General features: G+C 49.9%; 1 protein-coding gene across 4 annotated transcripts in view; it reads right to left on the bottom strand.

Moving 5' to 3' along the window:
* ARID4A (AT-rich interaction domain 4A) overlaps positions 1–13,380 on the bottom strand; it is a 201,586-nt gene that overhangs the window by 53,100 nt on the left and 135,106 nt on the right. The gene's annotated exons all lie outside the window — the stretch shown is intronic.

The raw sequence follows: 13,380 nt of genomic DNA, 5'->3' as shown, positions 1-13,380 counted from the left end.
GAGGACGTTATTGGTGTGGAGGCGGAGCAATTGCCAAATATGAGGATGTCACCTCCTAGGGGGTCGACACCAGAATGGATGCCTTTATTTGTGGAATTACGGGATAGCGTCAACTCGCTTAAGCAGTCGTTTGCCGACATGAGGCGGCCGGACACTCAATTAGTGCCTGTCCAGGCGCCTCAAACACCGTCAGGGGCTGTAAAACGCCCCTTGCCTCAGTCGGTCGACACAGACCCAGACACAGGCACTGATTCCGGTGGTGAAGGTGACGAATCAACCGTATTTTCCAGTAGGGCCACACGTTATATGATTTTGGCAATAAAGGAGATGTTACATTTAGCTGATACTACAGGTACCACTAAACAGGGTATTATGTGGGGTGTGAAAAAACTACCAGTAGTTTTTACCGAATCAGAAGAATTAAATGACGTGTGTGATGAAGCGTGGGGTGCCCCGATAAAAAACTGCTAATTTCAAAGAAGTTATTGGCTTTATACCCTTTCCCGCCAGAGGTTAGGGAGCGCTGGGAAACACCTCCTAGGGTGGACAAAGCGCTAACACGCTTATCAAAACAAGTGGCGTTACCCTCTCCTGAGACGGCCGCACTTAAAGATCCATCAGATAGGAGGATGGAAAATATCCAAAAAGGTATATACACACATGCAGGTGTTATACTACGACCAGCTATTGCGACTGCCTGGATGTGCAGTGCTGGGGTAGTTTGGTCAGAGTCCCTGATCGAAAATATTGATACCCTGGACAGGGACAATATTTTACTGTCGTTAGAACAAATAAAGGATGCATTTCTTTATATGCGTGATGCACAGAGAGATATCTGCACACTGGCATCACGGGTAAGTGCTATGTCCATTTCGGCCAGAAGAGCTTTATGGACACGACAGTGGACAGGCGATGCGTAGAGGAGTTATTTGGGGTCGGTCTATCGGATTTGGTGGCCACGGCTACGGCCGGGAAATCCACCTTTCTACCTCAAGTCACTCCCCAACAGAAAAAGGCACCGACCTTTCAACCGCAGCCCTTTCGTTCCTTTAAAAATAAGAGAGCAAAGGGCTATTCATATCTGCCACGAGGCAGAGGACGAGGGAAGAGACAGCAACAGGCAGCTCCTTCCCAGGAACCGAAGCCCTCCCCGGCTTCTACAAAAGCCTCAGCATGACGCTGGGGCTTCGCAAGCGGACTCGGGGGCGGTAGGCGGTCGTCTCAAGAATTACAGCGCGCAGTGGGCTCACTCGCAGGTAAATCCCTGGATCCTGCAGATAATATCTCAGGGGTACAGGTTGAAATTAGAGACAGAGCCACCTCGCCGTTTCCTGAAGTCTGCTTTACCAACGTCCCCCTCAGAAAGGGAGACGGTTTTGGAAGCCATTCACAAGCTGTATTCTCAGCAGGTGATAGTCAAGGTACCTCTTCTACAACAAGGGAAGGGGTATTATTCCACTCTTTTTGTGGTACCGAAGCCGGATGGCTCGGTAAGGCCTATTCTAAATCTGAAGTCCTTGAACCTGTACATAAAGAAGTTCAAGTTCAAGATGGAGTCACTCAGAGCAGTGATAGCGAACCTGGAAGAAGGGGACTTTATGGTATCCTTGGACATCAAGGATGCGTATCTCCACGTTCCAATTACCCCTCACACCAGGGGTACCTCAGGTTCGTTGTACAAAACTGTCACTATCAGTTTCAGACGCTGCCGTTTGGTTTGTCCACGGCACCTCGGGTCTTTACAAAGGTAATGGCCGAGATAATATTTCTTCTTCGAAGAAAAGGCGTATTAATTATCCCATACTTGGACGATCTCCTAATAAGGGCAAGGTCCAGAGAACAGCTAGAGATGGGTTTAGCACTATCTCAAGAGGTGCTAAAGCAGCACGGATGGATTCTGAATATTCCAAAATCCCAATTAATGCCGACAACTCGTCTGCTGTTCCTGGGGATGATTCTGGACACAGTTCAGAAAAAGGTTTTTCTTCCCGAAGAAAAAGCCAAGGAGTTATCTGACCTGGTCAGGAACCTCCTAAAACCAGGAAAGGTGTCTGTACATCAATGCAAGAGTCCTGGGAAAAAATGGTAGCTTCTTACGAAGCAATCCCTTTCGGCAGATTCCATGCAAAGGGATCTGTTGGACAAATGGTCAGGGTCGCATCTTCAGATGCACCTGCGGATAACCCTGTCGCCGAGGACAAGGGTATCCCTTCTGTGGTGGTTGCAGGAGGCTCATCTATTGGAGGGCCGCAGATTCGGCATGCAGGATTGGATCCTGGTGACCACGGATGCCAGCCTGAGAGGCTGGGGAGCAGTCACACAGGGAAGAAATTTCCAGGGAGTGTGGTCGAGCCTGAAAAAGTCTCTTCACATAAGCATTCTGGAACTAAGAGCAATCTACAATGCTCTAAGCCAGGCGGAACCTCTGCTTCAAGGAAGACCGGTGTTGATCCAGTCGGACAACATCACGGCAGTCGCCCATGTAAACAGACAGGGCGGCACAAGAAGCAGGAGGGCAATGGCAGAAGCTGCCAGGATCCTTCGCTGGGCGGAGAATCACGTGATAGCACTGTCAGCAGTATTCATCCCGGGCGTGGACAACTGGGAAGCAGACTTCCTCAGCAGACACGACCTTCACCCGGGAGAGTGGGGACTTCATCCAGAAGTTTTCCACATGCTATTAAACCGTTCGGTAAAACCAATGGTGGACATGATGGCGTCTCGCCTCAACAAAACACTGGACAGGTATTGCGCCAGGTCAAGAGATCCGCAGGCAATAGCTGTGGACGCGCTGGTAACACCTTGGGTGTACCAGTCGGTATATGTGTTTCCTCCTCTGCCTCTCATACCAAAGGTATTGAGGATTATACGGCAAAGAGGAGTAAGACTAGTGGCTCCGGATTGGCCAAGAAGGACTTGGTACCCGGAACTTCAAGAGATGGTCACGGACGATCCGTGGCCTCTACTTCTGAGAAGGGACCTGCTTCAGCAGGGTCCTTGTCTTTTTCAAGACTTACCGCGGCTGCGTTTGACGGCATGGCGTTTGAATGCCAGATCATAAAAGGAAAAGGCATTCCAGAAGAAGTCATTCCTACCTTGATAAAGGCAAGGAAGGAAGTCACCGCGAAGCATTATCGCCGTATTTGGCGAAAATATGTTGCGTGGTGCGAGCAGCGGAGTGCTCCGATGGAGGAATTTCAACTGGGTCGTTTTCCTACATTTCCTGCAATCAGGATTGTCTATGGGTCTCAAATTGGGATCTATTAAGGTTCAAATTTCGGCCCTATCAATATTCTTCCAAAAAGAATTGGCCTCAGTCCCTGAGGTCCAGATTTTTATCTAAGGAGTACTGCATATACAGCCTCCTGTGGTGCCTAAGGTGGCACCGTGGGATCTAAATGTAGTTTTAGATTTCCTCAAATCCAATTGGTTTGAACCACTAAAGAATGTGGATTTGAAATATCTCACATGGAAAGTGACTATGTTACTGGCCCTGGCTTCGGCCGGGAGAGTATCTGAACTGGCGGCTTTGTTTTATAAAAGCCCTTATTTAATTTTCCATTCGACATAGGGCAGAGCGGCGGACGCGTCCGCATTTTCTCCCTAAGGTGGTATCAGCGTTTCACCTGAACCAGCCTATTGTAGTGCCTGCGGCTACAGACGACTTGAAGGACTCCAAGTTGTTGGACGTTGTCAGAGCCTTAAAAATATACATTTAAAGGACGGCTGGAGTCAGAAAATCTGACTCGCTGTTTATACTGTATGCACCCAACAAGTTGGGTGCACCTGCTTCTAAGCAGTCGATTGCTCGTTGGATTTGTAACAAAATTCAACTTGTACATTCTGTGGCAGGCCTGCCACAGCCTAAATCTGTTAAGGCCCATTCCGCAAGGAAGGTGGGCTCATCTTGGGCGGCTGCCCGAGGGGTCTCGGCATTACAACTCTGCCGAGCAGCTACGTGGTCAGGGGAGAACACGTTTGTAAATTTTTACAAATTTGATACCCTGGCAAAGGAGGACCTGGAGTTCTCTCATTCGGTGCTGCAGAGTCATCCGCACTCTCCCGCCCGTTTGGGAGCTTTGGTATAATCCCCATGGTCCTTTCAGGAACCCCAGCATCCACTTAGGACGATAGAGAAAATAAGAATTTACTTACCGATAATTCTATTTCTCGGAGTCCGTAGTGGATGCTGGGCGCCCATCCCAAGTGCGGATTATCTGCAATACTTGTACATAGTTATTGTTAACTAATTCGGGTTATTGTTTAGGAAGCCATCTTTCAGAGGCTCCTCTGTTATCATACTGTTAACTGGGTTTAGATCACAAGTTGTACGGTGTGATTGGTGTGGCTGGTATGAGTCTTACCCGGGATTCAAAATCCTCCCTTATTGTGTACGCTCGTCCGGGCACAGTACCTAACTGGAGTCTGGAGGAGGGTCATAGGGGGAGGAGCCAGTACACACCACCTGACCTGTAAAAGCTTTACTTTTGTGCCCTGTCTCCTGCGGAGCCGCTATTCCCCATGGTCCTTTCAGGAACCCCAGCATCCACTACGGACTCCGAGAAATAGAATTATCGGTAAGTAAATTCTTATTTAAACTTGAAAACCCAGAGATAAGGGTTCAGGGACTTTAGATTCAAAAAGGGCTTACTGAACCATCCGGCTTCGGTACCATAAACAGGTTGGAGTAATAACCCTTTCCCCGTTGTTGTATTGGTACTGGAACAATCACGTGGGACTGGACCAACTTTTGGATTGCATGTTGCAACGTAACTTGCGTATCCTCCAAAGCTGCTAAGCCTGATTTGAAAATAAGAATTTACTTACCGATAATTCTATTTCTCGGAGTCCGTAGTGGATGCTGGGGTTCCTGAAAGGACCATGGGGAATAGCGGCTCCGCAGGAGACAGGGCACAAAAGTAAAGCTTTTACAGGTCAGGTGGTGTGTACTGGCTCCTCCCCCTATGACCCTCCTCCAGACTCCAGTTAGGTACTGTGCCCGGACGAGCGTACACAATAAGGGAGGATTTTGAATCCCGGGTAAGACTCATACCAGCCACACCAATCACACCGTACAACTTGTGATCTAAACCCAGTTAACAGTATGATAACAGAGGAGCCTCTGAAAGATGGCTTCCTAAACAATAACCCGAATTAGTTAACAATAACTATGTACAAGTATTGCAGATAATCCGCACTTGGGATGGGCGCCCAGCATCCACTACGGACTCCGAGAAATAGAATTATCGGTAAGTAAATTCTTATTTTCTCTATCGTCCTAAGTGGATGCTGGGGTTCCTGAAAGGACCATGGGGATTATACCAAAGCTCCCAAACGGGCGGGAGAGTGCGGATGACTCTGCAGCACCGAATGAGAGAACTCCAGGTCCTCCTTTGCCAGGGTATCAAATTTGTAAAAATTTACAAACGTGTTCTCCCCTGACCACGTAGCTGCTCGGCAGAGTTGTAATGCCGAGACCCCTCGGGCAGGCGCCCAAGATGAGCCCACCTTCCTTGCGGAATGGGCCTTAACAGATTTAGGCTGTGGCAGGCCTGCCACAGAATGTACAAGTTGAATTTTGTTACAAATCCAACGAGCAATCGACTGCTTAGAAGCAGGTGCACCCAACTTGTTGGGTGCATACAGTATAAACAGCGAGTCAGATTTTCTGACTCCAGCCGTCCTTTAAATGTATATTTTTAAGGCTCTGACAACGTCCAACAACTTGGAGTCCTTCAAGTCGTCTGTAGCCGCAGGCACTACAATAGGCTGGTTCAGGTGAAACGCTGATACCACCTTAGGGAGAAAATGCGGACGCGTCCGCCGCTCTGCCCTATGTCGAATGGAAAATTAAATAAGGGCTTTTATAAAACAAAGCCGCCAGTTCAGATACTCTCCCGGCCGAAGCCAGGGCCAGTAACATAGTCACTTTCCATGTGAGATATTTCAAATCCACATTCTTTAGTGGTTCAAACCAATTGGATTTGAGGAAATCTAAAACTACATTTAGATCCCACGGTGCCACCTTAGGCACCACAGGAGGCTGTATATGCAGTACTCCTTTGATAAAAATCTGGACCTCAGGGACTGAGGCCAATTCTTTTTGGAAGAATATTGATATGGCCGAAATTTGAACCTTAATAGATCCCAATTTGAGACCCATAGACAATCCTGATTGCAGGAAATGTAGGAAAACGACCCAGTTGAAATTCCTCCATCGGAGCACTCCGCTGCTCGCACCACGCAACATATTTTCGCCAAATACGGCGATAATGCTTCGCGGTGACTTCCTTCCTTGCCTTTATCAAGGTAGGAATGACTTCTTCCGGAATGCCTTTTCCTTTTAGGATCTGGCATTCAAACGCCATGCCGTCAAACGCAGCCGCGGTAAGTCTTGAAAAAGACAAGGACCCTGCTGAAGCAGGTCCCTTCTCAGAAGTAGAGGCCACGGATCGTCCGTGACCATCTCTTGAAGTTCCGGGTACCAAGTCCTTCTTGGCCAATCCGGAGCCACTAGTCTTACTCCTCTTTGCCGTATAATCCTCAATACCTTTGGTATGAGAGGCAGAGGAGGAAACACATATACCGACTGGTACACCCAAGGTGTTACCAGCGCGTCCACAGCTATTGCCTGCGGATCTCTTGACCTGGCGCAATATCTGTCCAGTGTTTTGTTGAGGCGAGACGCCATCATGTCCACCATTGGTTTTACCCAACGGTTTAATAGCATGTGGAAAACTTCTGGATGAAGTCCCCACTCTCCCGGGTGAAGGTCGTGTCTGCTGAGGAAGTCTGCTTCCCAGTTGTCCACGCCCGGGATGAATACTGCTGACAGTGCTATCACGTGATTCTCCGCCCAGCGAAGGATCCTGGCAGCTTCTGCCATTGCCCTCCTGCTTCTTGTGCCGCCCTGTCTGTTTACATGGGCGACTGCCGTGATGTTGTCCGACTGGATCAACACCGGTCTTCCTTGAAGCAGAGGTTCCGCCTGGCTTAGAGCATTGTAGATTGCTCTTAGTTCCAGAATGCTTATGTGAAGAGACTTTTTCAGGCTCGACCACACTCCCTGGAAATTTCTTCCCTGTGTGACTGCTCCCCAGCCTCTCAGGCTGGCATCCGTGGTCACCAGGATCCAATCCTGCATGCCGAATCTGCGGCCCTCCAATAGATGAGCCTCCTGCAACCACCACAGAAGGGATACCCTTGTCCTCGGCGACAGGGTTATCCGCAGGTGCATCTGAAGATGCGACCCTGACCATTTGTCCAACAGATCCCTTTGCATGGAATCTGCCGAAAGGGATTGCTTCGTAAGAAGCTACCATTTTTTCCCAGGACTCTTGTGCATTGATGTACAGACACCTTTCCTGGTTTTAGGAGGTTCCTGACCAGGTCAGATAACTCCTTGGCTTTTTCTTCGGGAAGAAAAACCTTTTTCTGAACTGTGTCCAGAATCATCCCCAGGAACAGCAGACGAGTTGTCGGCATTAATTGGGATTTTGGAATATTCAGAATCCATCCGTGCTGCTTTAGCACCTCTTGAGATAGTGCTAAACCCATCTCTAGCTGTTCTCTGGACCTTGCCCTTATTAGGAGATCGTCCAAGTATGGGATAATTAATACGCCTTTTCTTCGAAGAAGAAATATTATCTCGGCCATTACCTTTGTAAAGCCCCGAGGTGCCGTGGACAAACCAAACGGCAGCGTCTGAAACTGATAGTGACAGTTTTGTACAACGAACCTGAGGTACCCCTGGTGTGAGGGGTAATTGGAACGTGGAGATACGCATCCTTGATGTCCAAGGATACCATAAAGTCCCCTTCTTCCAGGTTCGCTATCACTGCTCTGAGTGACTCCATCTTGAACTTGAACTTCTTTATGTACAGGTTCAAGGACTTCAGATTTAGAATAGGCCTTACCGAGCCATCCGGCTTCGGTACCACAAAAAGAGTGGAATAATACCCCTTCCCTTGTTGTAGAAGAGGTACCTTGACTATCACCTGCTGAGAATACAGCTTGTGAATGGCTTCCAAAACCGTCTCCCTTTCTGAGGGGGACGTTGGTAAAGCAGACTTCAGGAAACGGCGAGGTGGCTCTGTCTCTAATTTCAACCTGTACCCCTGAGATATTATCTGCAGGATCCAGGGATTTACCTGCGAGTGAGCCCACTGCGCGCTGTAATTCTTGAGACGACCGCCTACCGCCCCCGAGTCCGCTTGCGAAGCCCCAGCGTCATGCTGAGGCTTTTGTAGAAGCCGGGGAGGGCTTCTGTTCCTGGGAAGGAGCTGCCTGTTGCTGTCTCTTCCCTCGTCCTCTGCCTCGTGGCAGATATGAATAGCCCTTTGCTCTCTTATTTTTAAAGGAACGAAAGGGCTGCGGTTGAAAGGTCGGTGCCTTTTTCTGTTGGGGAGTGACTTGAGGTAGAAAGGTGGATTTCCCGGCCGTAGCCGTGGCCACCAAATCCGATAGACCGACCCCAAATAACTCCTCTACGCATCGCCTGTCCACTGTCGTGTCCATAAAGCTCTTCTGGCCGAAATGGACATAGCACTTACCCGTGATGCCAGTGTGCAGATATCTCCCTGTGCATCACGCATATAAAGAAATGCATCCTTTATTTGTTCTAACGACAGTAAAATATTGTCCCTGTCCAGGGTATCAATATTTTCGATCAGGGACTCTGACCAAACTACCCCAGCACTGCACATCCAGGCAGTCGCAATAGCTGGTCGTAGTATAACACCTGCATGTGTGTATATACCTTTTTGGATATTTTCCATCCTCCTATCTGATGGATCTTTAAGTGCGGCCGTCTCAGGAGAGGGTAACGCCACTTGTTTTGATAAGCGTGTTAGCGCTTTGTCCACCCTAGGAGGTGTTTCCCAGCGCTCCCTAACCTCTGGCGGGAAAGGGTATAAAGCCAATAACTTCTTTGAAATTAGCAGTTTTTTATCGGGGCACCCCACGCTTCATCACACACGTCATTTAATTCTTCTGATTCGGTAAAAACTACTGGTAGTTTTTTCACACCCCACATAATACCCTGTTTAGTGGTACCTGTAGTATCAGCTAAATGTAACATCTCCTTTATTGCCAAAATCATATAACGTGTGGCCCTACTGGAAAATACGGTTGATTCGTCACCTTCACCACCGGAATCAGTGCCTGTGTCTGGGTCTGTGTCGACCGACTGAGGCAAGGGGCGTTTTACAGCCCCTGACGGTGTTTGAGGCGCCTGGACAGGCACTAATTGAGTGTCCGGCCGCCTCATGTCGGCAAACGACTGCTTAAGCGAGTTGACGCTATCCCGTAATTCCACAAATAAAGGCATCCATTCTGGTGTCGACCCCCTAGGAGGTGACATCCTCATATTTGGCAATTGCTCCGCCTCCACACCAATAACGTCCTCATACATGTCGACACACACGTACCGACACACAGCAGACACACAGGGAATGCTCTATACGAAGACAGGACCCACTAGCCCTTTGGGGAGACAGAGGGAGAGTCTGCCAGCACACACCAAAAAGCGCTATATATGACAGGGATAGCCTTATGATTAAGTGCTCCCTTATAGCTGCTTTTATATTAATATATATTGCCATTTATTTTGCCCCCCCTCTCTGTTATACCCTGTTTCTGTAGTGCAGTGCAGGGGAGAGACCTGGGAGCCTTCCTGACCAGCGGAGCTGTGACAGAAAATGGCGCCGTGTGCTGAGGAGATAGGCCCCGCCCCTTTTTCGGCGGGCTCGTCTCCCGCTATTTAGTACATTTAGGCAGGGGTAAATATCTCCATATAGCCTCTGGGGCTATATGTGAGGTATTTTTAGCCTTTTTAAAGGTTTTCATTTGCCTCCCAGGGCGCCCCCCTCCCAGCGCCCTGCACCCTCAGTGACTGCCGTGTGAAGTGTGCTGAGAGGAAAATGGCGCACAGCTGCAGTGCTGTGCGCTACCTTAAGAAGACTGCAGGAGTCTTCAGCCGCCGATTCTGGACCTCTTCTTGCTTCAGCATCTGTGAGGGGGCCGGCGGCGTGGCTCCGGTGACCATCCAGGCTGTACCTGTGATCGTCCCTCTGGAGCTTCATGTCCAGTAGCCAAGAAGCCAATCCATCCTGCACGCAGGTGAGTTCACTTCTTCTCCCCTCTGTCCCTCGTTGCAGTGATCCTGTTGCCAGCAGGAATCACTGTAAAATAAAAAACCTAAGCTAAACTCTCTAAGCAGCTCTTTATGAGAGCCACCTAGAATTGCACCCTTCTCGGCCGGGCACAAAAATCTAACTGGAGTCTGGAGGAGGGTCATAGGGGGAGGAGCCAGTACACACCACCTGACCTGTAAAAGCTTTACTTTTGTGCCCTGTCTCCTGCGGAGCCGCTATTCCCCATGGTCCTTTCAGGAACCCCAGCATCCACTTAGGACGATAGAGAAAAATTGTTGGGAGGAGGCACCATCGAACTCCAGCTTGTAGCCCTGAGAAATGAGGTACCATACCCAGGTATCCTGGCAAGAGCTTTCCCAAATGCGGCTGAAGTGACGCAGTCGAGCTTCCACCTCGAGTTCTCCTCGAGGTGGGTGGGCACAGTCATGCTGAGGACTTAGTGGAAGCAGAACTGCTGCTTTGTTCCTGAGAACCGGTGTTTGCATGTCTTCTTTTCTTATCTCTGGTGCTTCTAGCCGCATTGGAGGCACCTCTGGCCCTAGATCGAAACCTGCTAGACCAAAAGGACGGCCCCAGGTATGAACGCCTAGCCGGCGGGGCCCCAGAGGGGAGAAACGTGGAATTCCCTGCAGTAACTTTAGAAATCCACATATCCAACTCAACCCCAAAGAGCCATTCCCGAGAAAAATGGAGAGACTCCACACTGCGCTTGGACTCAGCGTCAGCTATCCATTGACGCAACCACAAGGCCCTGCGCGCTGACACTGCTATGGCAGAGGTCCTAGCATTAATATTGCCCATCTCCTTGAGCAGGTCACACAGGACGCGTGCAATGTCCTGAATGTGTTTCAGAAGAGTCACCGTAGTGACCAGAGGCATATCCCCGGAGAGGCCCTCCTGAATTTGAGAAGCCAACGTGTGAATGGCATGGGTTATTCAGCAACCCACTATGACCGGCCTTTGCGATACACCTGCTGCTGTGTAAATAAACTTTCGTGTAGTCTCTTTTTCTGTCCCCAGGGTCCTTTATGATAAAGGAGTATGGGGCAGGCATCACCGCCTTTTTAGATAGCCAAGAGACTGATTCCCCGGGGATTCTTCCCAGAATTTCATACCTTCAGAAGCAAATGGGAAAGTGTGCAAAAACCTTTTTGACACTTGGTATTTTTGTCTGGATTTTTCCAGGCTAACTAAAACAGGTCATCTAACTCTGTAGAATCAGGGAAAGTGACAATAGGCTTGTTCTGTGTAAAGAAAAACGACTGCTGTGAAGCAGAATCCTCTAGAGGGAGTTTTAGCATGCCCCGTATAGCCAGAAGGGGTTCAATACCCTGAGAAAAAGTGGAATCCCCACTAACGGGGTCCAAGTCCTCCCCATCCTCCGGTACCTCTTCATCTGAACCAGAGAGTAGAGCAGGTAAACCAAGCTTTTGGGGCAGCCAAGTCTGCAACAGCCTGTTGTAGATGCCGAATTTTTAACATTAGCAGTGAGTTGTGATGACATATCAGACATCATATTTTGAAGGGCCCCTAGCCAGGAAGGCTCTTGACCCTCTTCCACAGTCCCCTCACCGAGTTGTGAAGACTGGCTGCATTGTTCACATGAAACAGAATCAGATGATAAACGGAGAGAATGTGGTGTGGCATACACTGCATAGCTTGTGTTTAACCATGTTCACAGTAAATCACAATGACATACACAGACAGTAATACGTGGATCAAGCCTTTGCCTACTCTATGTGAGAGGAGATATAGAGAGAGGGGACCAACACACCCCAGCTACACAGCCCCAGTGAGGCGGTCAGCTTATTATATCACAGATTGTGTACAATAGCGGCTCTCCGCCTTTGCTACGCCCTGTACCAGTTTTCCAGCGTGTCTTGAGTGTCAGGAGGAGCTGTGTGAGCCTGCTGCTACTGCAGTAAGCAGAGGAAGGCGCCAAAATGCCGCTGGTCCCATGAACTGAAGAAAACTCTCTGGAGATGCAGAGATGTGCATCGTTTCCTGAGGGCACTTTTTTCTAAACTGCCTGTGGGAGGGGGCATAGAGGGGAGGAGCCAGCACACCCAGTGAAGAAAGTTAAAGTGCACCGGCTCCTTTGGACCCCATCTATACCGCCATCATACTAAATCTGCCCAATATCCCTTATGGATGCTAGAGAAATAAACTACCGTATATACTCGAGTATAAGCCGACTTTTTCAGCACTTTTTTTTGTGCTGAAAAAGCCACCTCGGCTTATACTCGAGTCAGTGCAGGCAGAGGCAGAGCAGTGTGAAGGAGGGACATGGAGCGCACAGCGCGCGGCGCTCCTGTGTCCCTCCTGCATCTCCGGCGGCAGCAGCGGCGGTTCTATTACAGGAAATACCCGTTCGTGACCTCTGATCACGAACCGGCACTTCCTATAATAGACCCGCCGCGGCCGCCGAAGATGCAGGAGGGACACAGGAGAGCCGCGCACGCTGTGTGCTTCGTGTCCCTCCAGAAGACAGCGCGGGATCGACGGAGGGGTAAGTAACAGCACTGTGGGGCATACCTGGCACTTGGGGAGGGAACGTATCTGGCAGCACTGTGGGGGCATATCTGGCAGCACTGTGGGGGCATAACTGGCAGCACTGTGGGGGCATATCTGGCAGCACTGTGGGGGCATATCTGGCAGCACTGTGGGGGCATATCTGGCAGCACTGTGGGGGCATAACTGGCAGCACTGTGGGGGCATATCTGGCAGCACTGTGGGGGCATATCTGGCAGCACTGTGGGGGCATATCTGGCAGCACTGTGGGGGCATATCTGGCAGCACTGTGGGGGCATATCTGGCAGCACTGTGGGGGCATATCTGGCAGCACTGTGGGGGCATATCTGGCAGCACTGTGGGGGCATATCTGGCAGCACTGTGGGGGCATAACTGGCAGCACTGTGGGGGCATAACTGGCAGCACTGTGGGGGCATATCTGGCAGCACTGTGGGGGCATATCTGGCAGCACTGTGGGGGCATATCTGGCAGCACTGTGGGGGCATAACTGGCAGCACTGTGGGGGCATATCTGGCAGCACTGTGGGGGCATATCTGGCACTGAGGGCATATCTGGCACTGAGGGCTGTGTACGGCTAGAGCTGCATTTCCCACCCTAGGCTTATACTCGAGTCAATAAGTTTTCCCAGGTTTTTGTGGTAGAATTAGGTGCCTCGGCTTATATTCGGGTCGACTTATACTCGAGTATATACGGT

The sequence above is a fragment of the Pseudophryne corroboree genome, chromosome 12 (assembly GCF_028390025.1).
Source record: "Pseudophryne corroboree isolate aPseCor3 chromosome 12, aPseCor3.hap2, whole genome shotgun sequence".
NCBI lineage: Eukaryota > Metazoa > Chordata > Amphibia > Anura > Myobatrachidae > Pseudophryne > Pseudophryne corroboree.
Note: the sequence above shows the minus strand (reverse complement) of the source record. Positions and strands in the feature narration are given on the sequence as shown.